The sequence below is a fragment of the Microplitis mediator genome, chromosome 4, assembly GCF_029852145.1.
Source record: "Microplitis mediator isolate UGA2020A chromosome 4, iyMicMedi2.1, whole genome shotgun sequence".
Classification (NCBI taxonomy): Eukaryota; Metazoa; Arthropoda; class Insecta; order Hymenoptera; family Braconidae; genus Microplitis; species Microplitis mediator.
In genome coordinates this window covers 1441334-1458516 of record NC_079972.1, presented here as the reverse complement: position 1 = coordinate 1458516, position 17183 = coordinate 1441334, and the positions used below count along the sequence as shown (strand labels likewise).

At 29.6% G+C, this 17183-nt stretch overlaps 1 protein-coding gene across 5 annotated transcripts in view; it reads left to right on the top strand.

The window, feature by feature from the left end:
• Positions 1 to 1675: 1675 nt before the first annotated feature.
• Positions 1676 to 17183, top strand: part of LOC130666425 (inactive rhomboid protein 1) — an 84440-nt gene continuing 68932 nt past the window's right edge. For 3 of the 5 annotated variants that reach the window (XM_057467407.1, XM_057467405.1, XM_057467409.1), the window contains exons 1-2: positions 1677 to 2473; positions 3013 to 3355. The gene's annotated coding sequence lies outside the window, so the exon portion shown is untranslated. Of the gene's footprint in view, positions 2474 to 3012; positions 3356 to 17183 lie in introns of all 5 variants that reach the window. The other 2 variants (XM_057467408.1, XM_057467406.1) reach the window with 2 other exon arrangements.

Genomic DNA, 17183 nt, shown 5'->3' with positions numbered 1-17183 from the left:
AAATTGAAATTCTCGGATAGAGAAAAAAAATTCTTTGTTTGAGAATTTGATTTTTCGAGGAAGCCTTTTTTGTTTTGAAACAAAATTCTGACATATTTCGTTCAAGAATTTCTTGCTCTTGGATTAAGATAGGCAAAATCTAGGTTTAAGACATTACCGACTCGTTTCGAGAATGGCGCGGTTTTTAAATCAAGATATCAATTTACTCAGCTTGAAAAAAAACTTTTTTTTTTTATTTTAAAAATAAAAAGTTTTAAAGTGATTTTTTAGGACTACATTCATTTACTTCAGATATGTTAAAGTAGAAATTTATTTTAAAAAAAATTTTTTTTTTCATTACTTTAAAAACATCTTCCATCAAGGAATTATGACTTGAACCAAAAATTTAAAGTTCTTAAAATAATAATACGACATTTTTAGTTGAAGACAAGTGGTCTTGCTTGAAGAATTCGATAGTACTGATTGAAGATAATATAATTTCGGATCAAGACACGAGAGTTATCCATCGAAGATACAAAATCTATAGAGCCAAGAAAATCTAAATCAAGACAAGAATTTCTTGAAGCAAGACAATTGGTTTTCTTTAGAAATAAATTCTTGGCTCAAGAAAATATTTCTTGAGTCAATATAAATTTTCTATCAGTGTGTAATATTCAATTGCAGCCTTATTACTCTCATTTGTTTACTTGTCAAAATCACTCGAAATTTACTGTAGCGGTTAAGCTCAACTTCTCTCAGAATCTAGAATTTGATAAGCCACTTTGAATGCCGCATCAAATATCTTAATCCGGCCATCCTTTCAAAAGTCATAGATTATTTACATACGTTCATACATACATACATACATGCATGCATTCATACGGACATCATCTTAAAAAGAATTATAATTGCTTCTTAGGACTTTAAAACGTCGAGATCTTTTCAAAACTCGGTTTCAAAAATCGGAACGAATCCAGTAACTTCCCTTTTTAAATTTTTTTTAGTAAGAAGTAAGAAATTATTTTTAAAGCCAGAACATATATCGAAGCATAATAATTTCTACAAAAATATGAAAAATCACAATTACTGTGACCTATAAAAATTTTTTATCGTTTTCTCATAATCTGTCAATAAGAAAAATGAATAACAAAAGCAATAAATTAAAAATATTGAGTTTTCAATTGTTGACATTCTAAAATAGGTGGAGTCGTACCTCTGTGAATGAAAAGTCCAATTAAACATATTTAATATTCGACCCAAGTTGTTATGATTTCATAAATTTATTATATTTTTATGTAAATGAATGTAATGAATTAATAATTATAGTTATCTATAAATAATATCAACTTAACCGTAATCATAAATAAAGCTGTAAAATAATTTATTTGCTTAAAAGTTATTATTTTATCGTATACTTCAAATGACGTTTATTTATTTTTATTATTTTATATCATGTGATTTGTTATAGTAGTTCCATAAATACGGAGTCATTGCACACGTCACAATGTATCTAAAGCTTTTTTATGTATATTTTGGCATGCGCAACTTGTCTATAAAGCTTCAACTGTTGTTGTATGATGATAACAGGGTGGCGAGTTCGTGAATATTCGCTCGACCTCGAGTATTTTCGCGATCCAATGTGATGGTTTTCGTATAGGGGTGCGCTTAGTTAAGTTCGCGCAGTCGCGTGACCTTTACGGATTTCCTTACAATCCCGTGTCGACGAATTGAGTGATTATTATACTCAGCAAGTTAATTGTAATTATAAAATACTTTGTGGGTGATGAAATACACAAACTAAAAATATATTATTTGTTAAAAAAAAACAAATACTTTCTCGCGGGTTATTTAAAAATAATTGAATACGCATTGACAATACAAGTGTTCTAAGCCTACAGAGTTATAAAAATTATCGACTTTAGGCGCAAACCCTCAAATATACGTGGCCATGAGGGGTTTACAACTATCTCGAACGCAAGATGTCGCCTCGATCGCCGCGGTCCACCCTGTCTTGGGGATGCTTTCTAGTTGTCAACGAGTTGTTGTTATCGAGATTATTCAGCTACACTAGTTACCAAGGGCTTAGATTTAAATATTTGTGAATCGATTATCTGGTTTTATAAATTTAAATATTAAATTCTGTTAAAAGTTATCGCTGATATGTTCAATAATTGTGATATACCGTGTTCAGTATTGTTGTGAATTTAAAAGCATCGGGTAAGTGAGAAAGGGTGAGAGAGGAAAAGAGGAAAATTCGTGAGAAAGAGTGAGAGCAAAAGAGAAAGAGAAAATAAAAGGAAAGTGATTTCAGGAAGTTATTATTAACTTTATTGTTAATGTCACAAATTTTATTTCATCTTATCTCAGTTAATTTATAAAACGTAAATATTTTAAATTATCTCTATTAGATTTATCAAGTGGAAAGTAGGAAAAAGTAGAACAAGTCAATGACACGATACACGGGAGTGTCGGCCACCATTTTGACTATGCGAAGGTTATTCATTACATGATCATGTTCCTTTTAGTTTTTCACTTAAATTTGGATAAAAATTTTAATTTTCGGATCAATAAAAAAGTGACTCGTGATCAATTCATGCCTATATAATTCAATGAGTTTCCTTCCATTGGAATAATCATTGAGCTTAGGCAAACCTACAAGTGGAAAGTGCCATTTTATGACAGAATTGAGATGAAATATTTTTCGATTACTTCCGTAATTACTAAGACATAAAGATTTCAGTCAGCTGGCAAAATATTAAAATCTTTTTTAAGTAGCGTTTATTTGAATTAATATTAATGAATAATAAAATATTTTCATAACATGGTATAATTTCTTCCTATAAATTTAACTTTTATGATTAAAACAATGAATTCAATTTTATTAGATGTATGGAGATAATTAAACCTTTTTTAAAAGATTTTTCGGGTGATTGCATTTTTTTTTTTTCGTTTTTAAAACAATCAGTGTGTATTATATACATTATGATTTTTTGTTTACGATTTATTGAATTGTTTCATGTAATTATGTTGCAGTGGTAAAGCTTAGGTGAAAAAATAAATTTTATTGGCGAATGAAATTCGTTTACACGATTGGTATTATAGCTTGCGATTGGAAAGTTGAACAAAGCATAGAGAGTGTAATCAAGTAGATGGAAATGTAGATAGTACATTAATTGAATAAAACTTTATTTGTGAAAATGTGAGATGATGAGGATGACGAGGATTAAATAACTTTGTCATAGTGTGTTAATAGTTTTAGATAATTATTTTTATTAAATAATTTTTTTCTGTAAAGTGAAGACTTAATAAGTGATATAGTTTATGATTTTATTTAATGGATATTATGTCAGAATATAAAACATCAGTTTTATCAATGGTGAGTTATTTTATATTTTATGTTTACTATATTCGTTTTTTTTTTATATATTCGATATTATAGTATTTATTATTATTTTAAATATGAAAATTAAATCAAGTACTCGGAAAGAAGCGAATGGTATTTTCTCCAATGTAGCATGGGAATCGTTACCATGTCGTATAGTGACGCAGATTTTTCGGACACATTATTTATTTGACAGAAATTTGCCCAGTTGTGAAAAGTAACGATAGCTACGATAGCATGGGAATTATTACAATTTTAATGGAGCTGCTTCCGATCCAAGGTACACAGAGAGAAATTTATGGTAACAGTTATAATATATTATGGGAATGGCTTCCATATCGTTTAGTAACAGGTTTTTTTGAAATATCGATTATAGGAATAGAACTCATACAAATAATCGGGATAATTCCTATCTATATGAGTATCATTTTTATACGATATTGGTATAGTTCCTATAAAATTATGGTAATAATTCCTATGTCATTATAATAATCATTACCATGCTACTACAGTAAATCTTACTATACACTCAGAAAATTTAATAATAAAAACTACTATCTAGTTGTGGTAAAATTTTTACCATCAATCCGATAGTAGTGATTTATATAAATCATATAGATTGTAATATTCACCATATTTATAATAATTGTTACAATCCTGTATGTTAACTAGAGTTAATTATTATTATTATTCTGAATAGTTATATTTATAATCCAGGTGGTAACAGTTACCATCAGAAATTATAATAGTTACGAGATTAAAAAAATACTGAATATTAATAATGACCAAATTTTATTTATTACTCAGTACTTGGATGATTGTTATTTTGATGAGCATACGCAATCATTCAAAGTTATTGACAGAAGCTCTCTTGCTTGGAAATTTTAATTTTACCCTGATCTAGACGACTGTACAGTAACTTATTTCAAAATTTTAAACAATAAAATGTACATTACTAAATTATGGATTTAAATAGAAAATATTTGTTTACAATTTGAAAGTAATATTAAAATAGGGCTAGTACGCCAATAAAGAGTTTATAATATAAATAACTTTAATACTTGTATTTTAACTTTTAAAAAATTGTCATTTTCTCGTAAAAATTTTGTAAATCAAACTTAAGTTCGTTTGTCATCATATTTGTATCTGAAAATTTACAATTTTGCAGCAGTACTTGAAAATTATTGAATTTTCGATCAATTTTTTCATTGCAACCAATAATATTAATCACCATCCTTGATAGTGACTGTTATCATCCTGATGGTAACTGTTACCATCCTAATAATAACTGTTACGAAATTTATTGCAGAAGTTATCGTCAAATAAGGTAAAAGACCCTGTTGTTGACCATGATCCAGTTTCTGACCTTTTCAACTTTTTTCTAACTTACTTAAAAAACTATAACTTTAATAAGAAAATCGATTTTTTCTTAATTTATAGTAATCTATTCTGAGTCTAATCCATGGCAATTCAAAAAACATAGAAATTATTAACTGAATAAAAAAAAATGTTTTAGTCGTAGGTGGCTGAGGAAGCCATTTTTTAAGTGTAGTCTAAACAGTTGATGTTAGAAGGTGCGACAATTGAATTTGTGCACTAATTATCATGTCAGTAAAAAAATTAAATTAAAAATGTATGGATAGATCAATATTTAATTGATATTTATTTTAATATACGTATAAAACATATTAAAATAAGTTTTGTTGCTAAAATTTGAGGGTCAATAACTAGGCTCAATTCTAAAGGTGTGATGTAGTTGTTGACCCTCAAATTCTAACCTACTACGAACGAGGTTATCTATTTAATTACATGTCTATAAAATATGAAAATAACAATATTTATAGTTTTATTAAATTATTTTTCGTTATTTTTTATAATACAGGTATAAATTGACATTTATTATTTATTTTTATACATAAGAGATCATATTTAGATCTTGAAAGTATTCTTGGAGTGGTGAAATGGAGGAAAAAAAAATAATAAACCAGAGTAGTTTTAACAAATGATTTTAATTTTTTCATTTCTGTAGTGTTTTATAGCATGCCTAATTATTTATATTTAGATATTTAAAAAACTATGTATTTTTTGTAAAAAATATTTAATTTATTTATCTAAACAATAATTTTAGTTTATTTAAACTTAGTAAGTACTTCATAATCATGGTTTAATATGAGGGTCAGAAACTGCGACCTGAAGAATTCTGATAGTCAGAAACTGGGTCTCTGAAAGTCAATTTTTAAAACCTCAATTTAAATTATTAGTTTAATTCAAATAATTGTTTTACGCACATGACTTTATTTGACAAATCCTAAACTAGTCGATAAAATTTTTTTTTTTTCATTAAGTTAAATCTTACATTAACTATCATAGTATAACCTCAACCGGCACTCTTAAAAGGTCAGAAACAGGGCCCTTTACCTTAATTAATTCTATTTAAAAAAAATTACAACACTAGCTATTTTTTCATTGAAAATGTTTGAATCATTCTAAATGGTTGGAATTAAAATTTCAACATAATAAACACAATTATTTAATTTTCTGAGTGTATACTATCGTCAACATTACCATACAGTATAGTAATGATTCCCATAATTTATGGTAAAAATTACCATAATGATATGGTACTGATTACTAAACATTTAGGAATTCCTTGTATTGTGAAAATCATTCACAGTAAAAAACGAATCGTCAAAGTGTAAAAAAATCGTGTGTTAAAATTCACAGTGTTGAATTTTTAACACTTTTGTGTGCCAATTTACCACACAGTATTTATATTGCTTAAACTGTCGCAATCGATTGATTTTTGAACACACAAAAATGTTATTTTACACGAAAGTAACACTTTTTATATGTAACTGTCAAATTAACACAAAAATATCTGTCTATCGGTTGACCCTGCGGGCCAGACCCAAAACTTCCGTGCTCCTTGAGCTCGAAAACATTGTTGTGAGTAGATTTTCGAGCTCTTCGAGCTCGAAAATACTATTGTATCCCATTCTTTTCGAAAAAAACCGTTTTTAGCATTTCTTTCTCCCACGATATCTCACGAACGAATCGACCGATTTCGATAGTTGAGGCGGCAATCGACGTGTTTTATTGAGTTCTAGAGCTGATCAAATTTTGAAATCTTTTGGTTTAGTCGTTTCAAAGATATTCGCAAAAAACCGTTTTTTGGCGTATCTTTTGCCCACGATATCTCACGAACGAATAAACCGATTTTGATGGTTGAGGCGGCAATCGACGCGTTTTATTGAGTTCTAGAGCTGATAAGATTTTGAAAATGATCTGAAATTATTAGAAAAGTTGATGGCCAACAAGCTTTTTCGATTGCCGCCTTAACCATCCAAATCGGTTCATTAGTTAAAAAGTTATAAAGAGTTTACATACATACACACATACATACACACACACACACACACACACACACACACACACACACACACACACACACACACACACACACACACACACACACACACACACACATACATACAGACACTCGGACATCATTCTGAAAATAGTCAGAATAGCTTCCTAGGACCTCAAAACGTCGACATCTGATGAAAACTCATTTTCGAAAATTGGGGTGGTAACAATAACTTCCCGAATTTTTCGAAAATCGTCGATTTTCTTAGCGAAAAGTTAAAAACTACTAACGTTGTGTTGAAAAAGAAAAGACACGAAATTTTTTAAATTTCAAAATAAATATTAAGTTATAGAGATACAGAGATCGTCTGTTTTTCCAAGCCTACGTTTGTGTGCGTAACATGTAAGTTGTCGCGAGCAAAATGAAAGACATTTAATCGAAGCCGATATTAACTGAAGTTTGACGAAGACTACTGAATTATTACTCTGCAGTTTAGAGTAAAAATTACTTCAATAGATTAGAAATGTTATTCGAAGTACAAGTAATTTTTCATCATAACATCAATAGGTTTAAAGAAATGATATATTGGGGAGTAAAAATTAATACACGTAGAATAAAAATTGGTAGATTCAGATAAAATATTCATAATAACCGATTAAATATGGGATCCCAACAGAGTATAAAATCATAGAATTTTACCACTTTATCTGCTATTAAAAAAATTACTCACTAGTAGAGTAAAATATAATCTAGTAGGGGAAGGGGGGGGGGGGGAGGCAAAATGGGCCCCTGGGGGCAAAACGGGCCCCCTAAAATTTTGGATGCCTCGAAATATTAGGGGGCAAAATGGGCCCCTAAAGTTTTTAACATGAAAAGTGTTTGGGGCGGGGAAAGGGCAAAATGGGACATTGAGGCAAAATGGGCCACTGAGGCAAAATGGTCCCCTCAAAATTTTTAACATGAAAAGTGTTGGGGGGAGGGGGTAAATGGGCTGTCTAGACTTTGAAAACCTACGAATATTTTTTAGCCAAACGGGTTCCTAAAATTTTTTTAACAGATATGATTAAAGAATTATGATAATAGGCAAACTAGGTCACGAGTTCAACAGCATTACTAACTATTATTTTTTTCAAAAACAATTTATTCTATAAAATCGAAAATAATTAAAATATAAGCAATCAAGTAATGAAATTAAGTTATTTTTAGGTCCAAATTTTCACTATCAACTCTTTTTTATACTAAACACACAGCAAAAAGTTTCAAAACACAAAACAAGTGACAAACATACATTGAGTTTTGTAGGGGGCCCGTTTTCCCAACTTTTCAGGATTTTTTAATTTTCATAGACTCAGCAAATTAACACCAAAAACTCAGCAGAAGGAAAAAAAAGTGAAACAAGCTGAAAAACTCGCATTATAAAAATTTTTTGAGGGGGGCCCATTTTGCCCCACATTTTTTAATTTTTTATTTTTAATGGACAGAACAAATTAACGTCAAATACTTGGAGAGGGAGTAAAAAAAAGTAATACAAGTAAAAAAAACTGAGGATTTGAAAATTTTTTTCTTAAGGGGCCCATTTTGCCCTCCCCCCCCCCTTCCCCTAATATTAATATTTTAACGAAATATATTAAAAATTGAAATAAAAAAAACTAATTTTTTGGAATGGCCCAGAATTACTCGAAACTGCAGAGTAATTTTCATTAAAAAATTCTTTCCGTGTACTGATCGATTTTCTTGAAAAATCATTGTAAAAAACTGCCATCCGTTCCGCAACTTTTGGCCTAGGTCGATAATAGGATAACGATGGGATCAATTTTTTTCCAAATTTTTAAATTTTCATGTTTTATTTGTATGTGCCGAAAAATGTCTAAAAAAAAATTCTATTCACAAGAGCTACTATTAAGAGTTGTCTGAAATATAATGGTTATTAGTTAGTTTACAGAGTGATTGCAAGCGAAAAGTACGCGTGGAATAGAGTACTAATTATGTTTGGTAAAGTTTTTTTTTATTTAGTAGTAGTTATTGAATGAATGAATTAATAATTAATAAACCACATATATTAACTAAATTCTTTCAAAATAAGTTTTGAGTTTTAGATCAATTGAATAAAAATTTAAATAAGAGTTCGTAAAGTAATCATATTGTAGTATACTTAATTAAAAACGAGTAACCTAGAGTCACTACGTGGCTGTCCGAGTATTACTACCATCATAAATTATGATTTGAATTTAACTGTTGATTAAAATCTCTTCTCTAAAATTAGCAATTAACAAATCTCATCATTAATTCGCAAACTTATTGATTTCGATGATTGTATAATCATGGGATTTTTGAAAAAAAATCTTTACGCGGTAAATTTTTTTTTATTCATCATCTAATATATTTTTTCTTTCACTGATACTCAATTAAATCTGATTAATTTTCATTATTATAGAAGATATGGCATAAATTTTTTGTATTTTCTCTTAATTATATGCCCGGGTCGAAAAATTTGATCTGATTTTAGTCTAACTGGACTGTATTTAGACTACTTGGTCTGTTATTGAACTTCAATAAAAATTTTAATCTGTTTTTGATCTACCCGTACTGAAAAATTTGACCTGATTTTAGTCTGATTGGACTATTTGATCTGATTTTGATCTTTTATGAAAATTTTAAGCTGTTTTTGACCTGCTACTTTAAAAAACAAACGCGTTACGAGCAGACTAAATTAGATTAATTCGTGAACTTTAAAAAATTTTAGTTCTGACAATTTACAAGGACAAAACTAGATTAAATCATGGACTTATAAAATTTTTATTTATGGGCAATATTTATGAAAAAATATTAAGTTGCAGAATTGATTATGTTTTATTTACGATTTATTTACTATTTTTTGTTTAAAAATGTCGGCAGTTAATGAAAATTTGACAGCTTAATTTTTTAGTTGTCTTTATTGAATATTTATATCATTGAATAAAAGTGATAAAACAACTCTTAAAATGTCAAGAATTTTCTCTTATTTACTGGATAAAATTGAAAATATTTTGGTATAAGAAAACATCAAAATTCTTGTGCTACGGAGAAAAATGTTGGCTCGAAATCTACCAATTTTTATTTTGCTGTCGACCAAACTTGAAACAAAAAGTGAAGTATCCAAAAAATTACTATACTCTTATAAAAAATTATTATGCTGCATCAAAATTATTATAATGTATGGAAGTAATTGATATTGAAGCTCATCGATAAGTTTCTCGCGCGTAATAAGTAATGTGATACAGTATAATCATTTTTTGTAAGAGCACGATAATTTTTTGGATGCGTTACTCCCTGTTTCAAGTTTAGTCGACAGCATTGTAAAAATTGGTAGGTTTCGAGCCAACATTTTCTCTGTGTGACATCTTATTATGGAAGCGCATTAGCATGTTTTAAATACCAAGAAAATTAAAATAAATTAATCAATCTAGATTATTATTATTTATATTTATAAAAAGTCCTGTATTTGTCCTTAAAAACAATTGAACACAGACTAAATATTATAGAAAATAAAGTCTGTTTTTGTCCTTAAAAAAAATTGAACACAGGCCAATAATTATCATAAAAAAGTCTGTTTTTAGTCCAAACGCGATTTAAAACAGACTAAATATTATATGAAAATAAGTCTGATATTAGCCTGGATAAGGAATAGTACGGGCAAAAACAGATTAAATTCTTATATAGAATAAATACGATTTATAAACTTGAATTAAAGGAAAAATATTTGAATTTATCATTTATTTTAAAACAGATCTAATTTTTTGACCCGGGTTAGCCACCTAACGGAAATTGTAATAAAGTAATGCAAAAATTACTATGGCCATAGTAAAATTTATAATGCTTACAGTAATTTTTGATACAATGGTACGCAATTTTACTATGGCCATAGTAATTTTTGCAATATGTCTATTTTAATTTCCGCAGGGGGCCAACGTGGTCCGGTATTTATTATGACACTATTTAGCATTCCAAGCGAGAATAATTTCTTCATGGAGTTTTTTTAAGTAACCATAAGTCATTATATTTCGTAGATTCGTATCTGAGTTTTATTTACCTCTGATATAAATTTGACATTGGAAAAAATATATCACAATTTTTGGTCATTCGAAAGTGAATTTTTAAATTATTCATAAATTTTCAAATGATTCGAATCTACTCTCTAAACATGAATTAGTGAAAATAAGTGAATATTCACTACTTTCAAGTGCAAACCGAACCACTAATTTCGAAAAGTGGTTCGGTTGGCACTCGGAATTAGTGAATATTCACTTATTTCACTTATTGATGTTTAGAGAGTGTCGAATTATTTGAATTATTCAATTCAATGTTCGAATGGAATAGTTCGATTCAAACTATTCGCACATCCCTAATAATTTGTTCTTGAAAATTGCGTAATTAAGATATAAAATGCAAAGAAAAGAAAATCATTATCAACCAAACCAAAAATTCAGCCACTGTTATTGTTGTTATAAATAGAAGCATTAAAGCTCTTGCTGTACAAATAGTCATTTGATATATGTATCATAATGCCAAATTGATTGAAATACAAACTAGTTTATAATTGCTATAGGATTATATTTGTCCGGTTATAATTGATTTTATTCAGTGTATTGCACGACTCATGATGCGAAGCATCCGAGTTTGCTTTACGATCGAAAAATTTTTAAAAATACATTTGGCAGTCAAACATTAGTTTTAATCCATATAAAACATTTATTTATAAAATCATTATTTTCGCGAATAGCCGATATTCTATAAATGTTTATTTTATCCCTAAAAAATACCATGTAAGGTTAGAGACTCAGTACCCGATCACTTATGTATGTCCATATCTATACTTACGAAATAAATTTGACTCAATGTAGATATTCAAATATATTCAGTGATCGGGTACTACACGGAGAGAAATTAATTATTCTTTCACAATACAAAATTTATAATTTTAACTATTCAAAATGATAATAACATTTTCAGTGGTTATAATAATTAGTTATACTATTGAAAATGATAACAGTTACAATTGATGATGGTAACTATTTCCATTCAAAGTTGTAAAAATTCTTAACTAAGAATGTGTGTGTGCATGAGTGTGCTCGCGCGTGTCTTCGTGCACGCGTATGTGTGCGCACTCGTGTGCCTGTGTGTGCGGGCGAGTGTGCACATGTGTGCTTGTGTGTGTGTATGTGTGCGTGTGTGTGTACATGTGTGCACGCGCGCCCGTGTTCACACCTGTGTGCATGTGTGAGTGTGCGGGCGAATGTGCGGGTAAGTGTGCAAACGTGTGCGGTTAGGTGTGCGTGTGTGTATATGTGTGCGCGCGCGTGTGTGCATGTGTGTGTACATGTGTATGCGAGGGTGTATGTCAATGTGCGCGGGTGAGTGTGCGCATATGTGCTTGAGTATGTGTGTGCGTGTGTGTGTGTGTGTGTGTGTGTGTGTGAAATTAATCACTTCGCCAGTTAAACAAATTACACATAGCCAAGTGTCGGACTACGTTGATATTTTAATTTTTTATTAGTTTAAATGGTCATCAATATATAGGCTGATAGTAACAGTTACCATCAGGTTATTAAGAATTACGATTTTTTATAATAATAGTAATTATTTAAAATAATAACAGTTATAATTTCTGGTTATCATAAATAATTGTAAACTTTACCGTATAGATGGTAGATACTACCAATCGGATTGTTTATTTAATAAAATTAAAATGATATTATCAATCATATAATTCAGTTTAAAAATTGTACTATAACTTGATGGTAACTTTTACCATAAAATTCTCTCCGTCTAGTTCCCTGATTGGCTACTAGGTTTTTCACATTCCCGACTAGAAATTTTTGTGTGAGATCTATTGGGTCCTTATTGGGTTGCCCTATAGAGACCGCACATAGGGATGTCACGCAAAAAACCTATTGGGCCCTTAGTGGGCAGTCCTCACTAGGCACCAATATGGAAATTTCCGAGAGATCCCACTATAGGGTATCCCTGTTAAAAAAAATATTAAATTGTGAAAAATAATGAAGAAAATGTTAGTTTGATCAGAAATGTGAGCTACTGTATTAGGAGCATTACTTAGGAGCAGTGTACGTAATTTTAATTGATGAAAAAATCCCGGTGACTGCTGGGCTCGAACCTGCATCCTTTCGATTGAAAGTCTTTGATACTATCCACTGCGCTGACCAACATATGTGATCACGTGAGTGTAAATAGTATATTTGCTATGATACCAAAGAATAACTGATGAAGAAATAAAAAATCCGTGATGCAATGATCGACGTACTTTTTGTAGAAATATAGGGGTGAGGAGGGGGGGGGGGGCAAAACGGGGTACTTAAAGAAATACTAAGGTTTCGGGAATTCAAATACGTTGAATCTTATTTTTTTTATGATATTCGAAGTGTATAGAAAAAAATGGGTAGCTCCTAAAAAAGGTGAAAAAAAAATTCTGGAAATTAAATAAATTTGATTAAATTAAATTTTCTTATAAGTAATTTACATAAAGGAAAATTACATTTTACATGATTATTGGATGCGAAGAAAGAAATAAAAAAAAGTTTCGACAGTTTTTATCATAAACCAAAAGTCATTCACGTTTTTCGACTGGCATTTTTGATTTTTAAAAAAGTTTGATGAAAAAACTTTTAAATAATGCTCAATTTTATTTACAAAAGTAATTTCGGAACGTTTAAAATACAATTTTTTCAAATGAAATTGTGGGGGTATCCCATTTTGCCCCCCTCTTACTGCACCGCCGATCTCTATTATTTTACTGTATTTTGTTTAATTTTTAACCGGTAAACAAAATATTTAAAGGGATTGGAAATTTTTATGGTTAAATGGATTATTAAATCATAACCCCATGGTACTTCAAGCAGATCAAGAAAAAATTTGCGGGTAGGAGTATCCTCTCTAGATGTGTAACATACCGTTTGGGATAGAATGTGCTACTTTCCTTCCTTGTGTGTGTAATATACTAAGTATTATAAAATTTTCTTCTAACTTTTTTTAAGGATGATCTGTTTTGTCCGGCGTGGGAAAAAATTTTGCTTTCTATGACAAATAGGCATTCGATTTAATTACTTCAACTGCACTTGAAAAAACGAAAAGTCCCGCGTAATTAAATGCATAGGAAATTCCATTATTTCCTTAGCCGTTCCGTTTTGCCCGATCCTTCTCTTTATATTTATTTATTAATTAACACAGTTCATAAGGTTATTTAGGAAGAACAAGCATGACTGCAAAGTTTCTGTCATCTTGATTAAGAAAGCTGATTTGAAATGATTTAAAATAATATAAAACCATGCCTCTTATGGATCCCGGGTCAAAAAATTAGATCTGTTTTAAAATAAATGATGAATTCAAATATTTTTCCTTTAATTCAAGTTTATAAATCGTATTTATTTTATATAAGAATTTAATCTGTTTTTGCCCGTACTATTCCTTATCCAGGCCAAAATCAGACTTCTGTTCGTATGATATTTAGTCTGTTTTAAATCGCGTTTAGACTAAAAACAGACTTTTTTATTATAATTATTGCTCTGTGTTCAATTGTTTTTAAGGACAAATACAGGACTTTTTATAAATATAAATAATAATAATAATAATAATAATCTAGATTTATTAATTTATTTTAATTTTCTTGGTATTTAAAACATGCTAATGCGCTTCCATAATAAGATGTCACAGAGAGAAAATGTTGGCTCGAAACCTACCAATTTTTACAATGCTGTCGACTAAACTTGAAACAGGAAGTAAAGCATCCAAAAAATTATCGTGCTCTTACAAAAAATGATTACACTGTATCACATTACTTATTACGCGCGAGAAACTTATCGATGAGCTTCAATATCAATTACTTCCATACATTATAATAATTTTGATGCAGCATAATAATTTTTTATAAGAGTATAGTAATTTTTTGGATACTTTACTTTCTGTTTCAAGTTTGGTCGACAACATAATAAAAATTGGTAGATTTCGAGCCAACATTTTTCTCCGTAGCACAAGAATTTTGATGTTTTCTTATGCCAAAATATTTTCAATTTTATCCAGTAAATAAGAGAAAATTCTTGACATTTTAAGAGTTGTTTTATCACTTTTATTCAATGATATAAATATTCAATGAAGACAACTAAAAAATTAAGCTGTCAAATTTTCATTAACTGCCGACATTTTTAAACAAAAGATAGTAAATAAAACATAATCAATTCTGCAACTTAATATTTTTTCATAAATATTGCCCATAAATAAAAATTTTATAAGTCTATGATTTAATCTAGTTTTGTCCTTGTAAATTTTCAGAACTAAAATTTTTTAAAGTTCACGAATTAATCTAATTTAGTCTGCTCGTAACGCGTTTGTTTTTTAAAGTAGCAGGTCAAAAACAGCTTAAAATTTTCAAAACGATCAAAATCAGATCAAATAGTCCAATCAGACTAAAATCAGGTAAAATTTTTCAGTCCGGGTAGATCAAAAACAGATTAAAATTTTCATCGAAGTTCAATAACAGACCAAGTAGTCCAAATACCGTCCAGTTAGGCTAAAATCAGATCAAATTTTTCGACCCGGGGACATTGAAAATGATTTTAAATCATCTTTTTTAATCAGAGTATCTACTATACTTAAAGGTTTTCCTGTCTATTCGTCCTTTTACTCAGATGCGACCAACTCACACCTGCTGTCCCCTCCACAACTTAACAAATATGCACTTTGGCAAATTGCCGCGCATGCAACATTCCTTCAGGACGTTGAATCTATATCTTATCACGCTGTAATTGCATATTCACAGTAGTATGCACTGAGCTTTTCTAACAATGAACTTTCGTTCAGTCCACGATGCTTTGCTGGTGTTATTCAATTTATGATATTTTTTTTAATTTATTGCCATTAGTACCGTTAGTCATGTACAAATGCAATAGTCCGTATAACTTCAGATTCTAAAATTCTGCACCGTTTGTGAATAATGTTTATTACAACAAATATGTTAAATTTTAATGGAACAATTTTTTACACCGAACATCGGGCACATGATAATTAGTAGATTTAATGGAAATTTATCAATTGCATCTCTCCTGATGGTAAAATTTTCAAAGAATTTTGCTATAATCTATCATAATTAAGATAGAGTTCCAGGAGTTGAGACTTTTTTTTATTGGAAATGTCTTCCTCTTTAAGAATCTTGTTTTATTTCACATTATCTATTATAGTTTTTGAGATATGTTCAAAAAGCTGGACCCCCTTTTTAGAGACTTTTAATTTGTTAACAACTTTTGCGATTGTTTATGTGTGAATAAAAAATGTTTGCACATTTTTTTGGGTGTCATCGTGAATCGAATGAGCCGTTGCTCATATTTTTACGACTTTGACCTCTAACTAATACGTTTCTTAAGATTTTAATCAACCTACTATAAATTCATTAGCTAACAAATATTAATTTACGAAAGTAAAATTATTACCAAATGTTAAAGATGGAAATTAGGATACGTATTACAGAGTACATTGCTATTACAAAGCTGTAAAATTAACTCGGGAGTACTAATGCAAGCGTATAAAATGATCATAACGATGTATAACGAAATTACAATCGAGGATCCAGGTCGTAAATATTTCACACTTTAAGCTTTTCACATGTTTCATGGGATTTTACTTCTCTCGTTTATTTTCCACCCACTACGAATGGTCAAAGAATGTTTACGAGTTTTTATATCCGACTTTACGCTCACCTCCTATTCGGTTAATGATAAAAATATATCAAGGGATTTACTGGGCAACCTGTGTTTATGGAGACTTAGAACGTTTATATTTTTTTCTTTCTTTACTTTTTTCTCTTATTTTTTTTTTTTACTTTCAACCTCCTAGGTCGATCAGCTTGTGTAAAGAAGAGTATAAGGATTCTCCAGTCTAAAAGAATCATGAGAGCGTCATGAGCACGTTAGAAGTTATATATTTACTAGCATGATATTATAGGAAAGCTAGAATATATTAAGAGGATTTGCCATCTATCCTCTTTCTCACACACATGTGAACAAACCCAACGGTCCTGGTTGCACTTACATTAGCAAATGGAAATTTCAAATGAGCCGTTCTCAGATATAAACTGATCTTTCCGAACCGGATGCATTTCATTCAATAAATAATAACTTGACGCATCGAATGAAATATTTTATTTAATTATTTAGGCCTTTATCTTGAAAACGGTTTATTTGAATATCACCTGTTTCACTCTCTTAACTTGATCAAAGTATATTTAATGGGCTTACACATTATGGCGATACTTTCTTCGATTAATATATTTTCATCTTTCAAAGAGTATATCCATATACAGTTTAGTATCATAACTTATATTCTAGAAAAGATTTTAAAAAACTAAAGCTAATATAGGTATCGTCAAATAAAAAGAAAAACTATCAATAACATTTTTCATTACCCGAGTCGGAA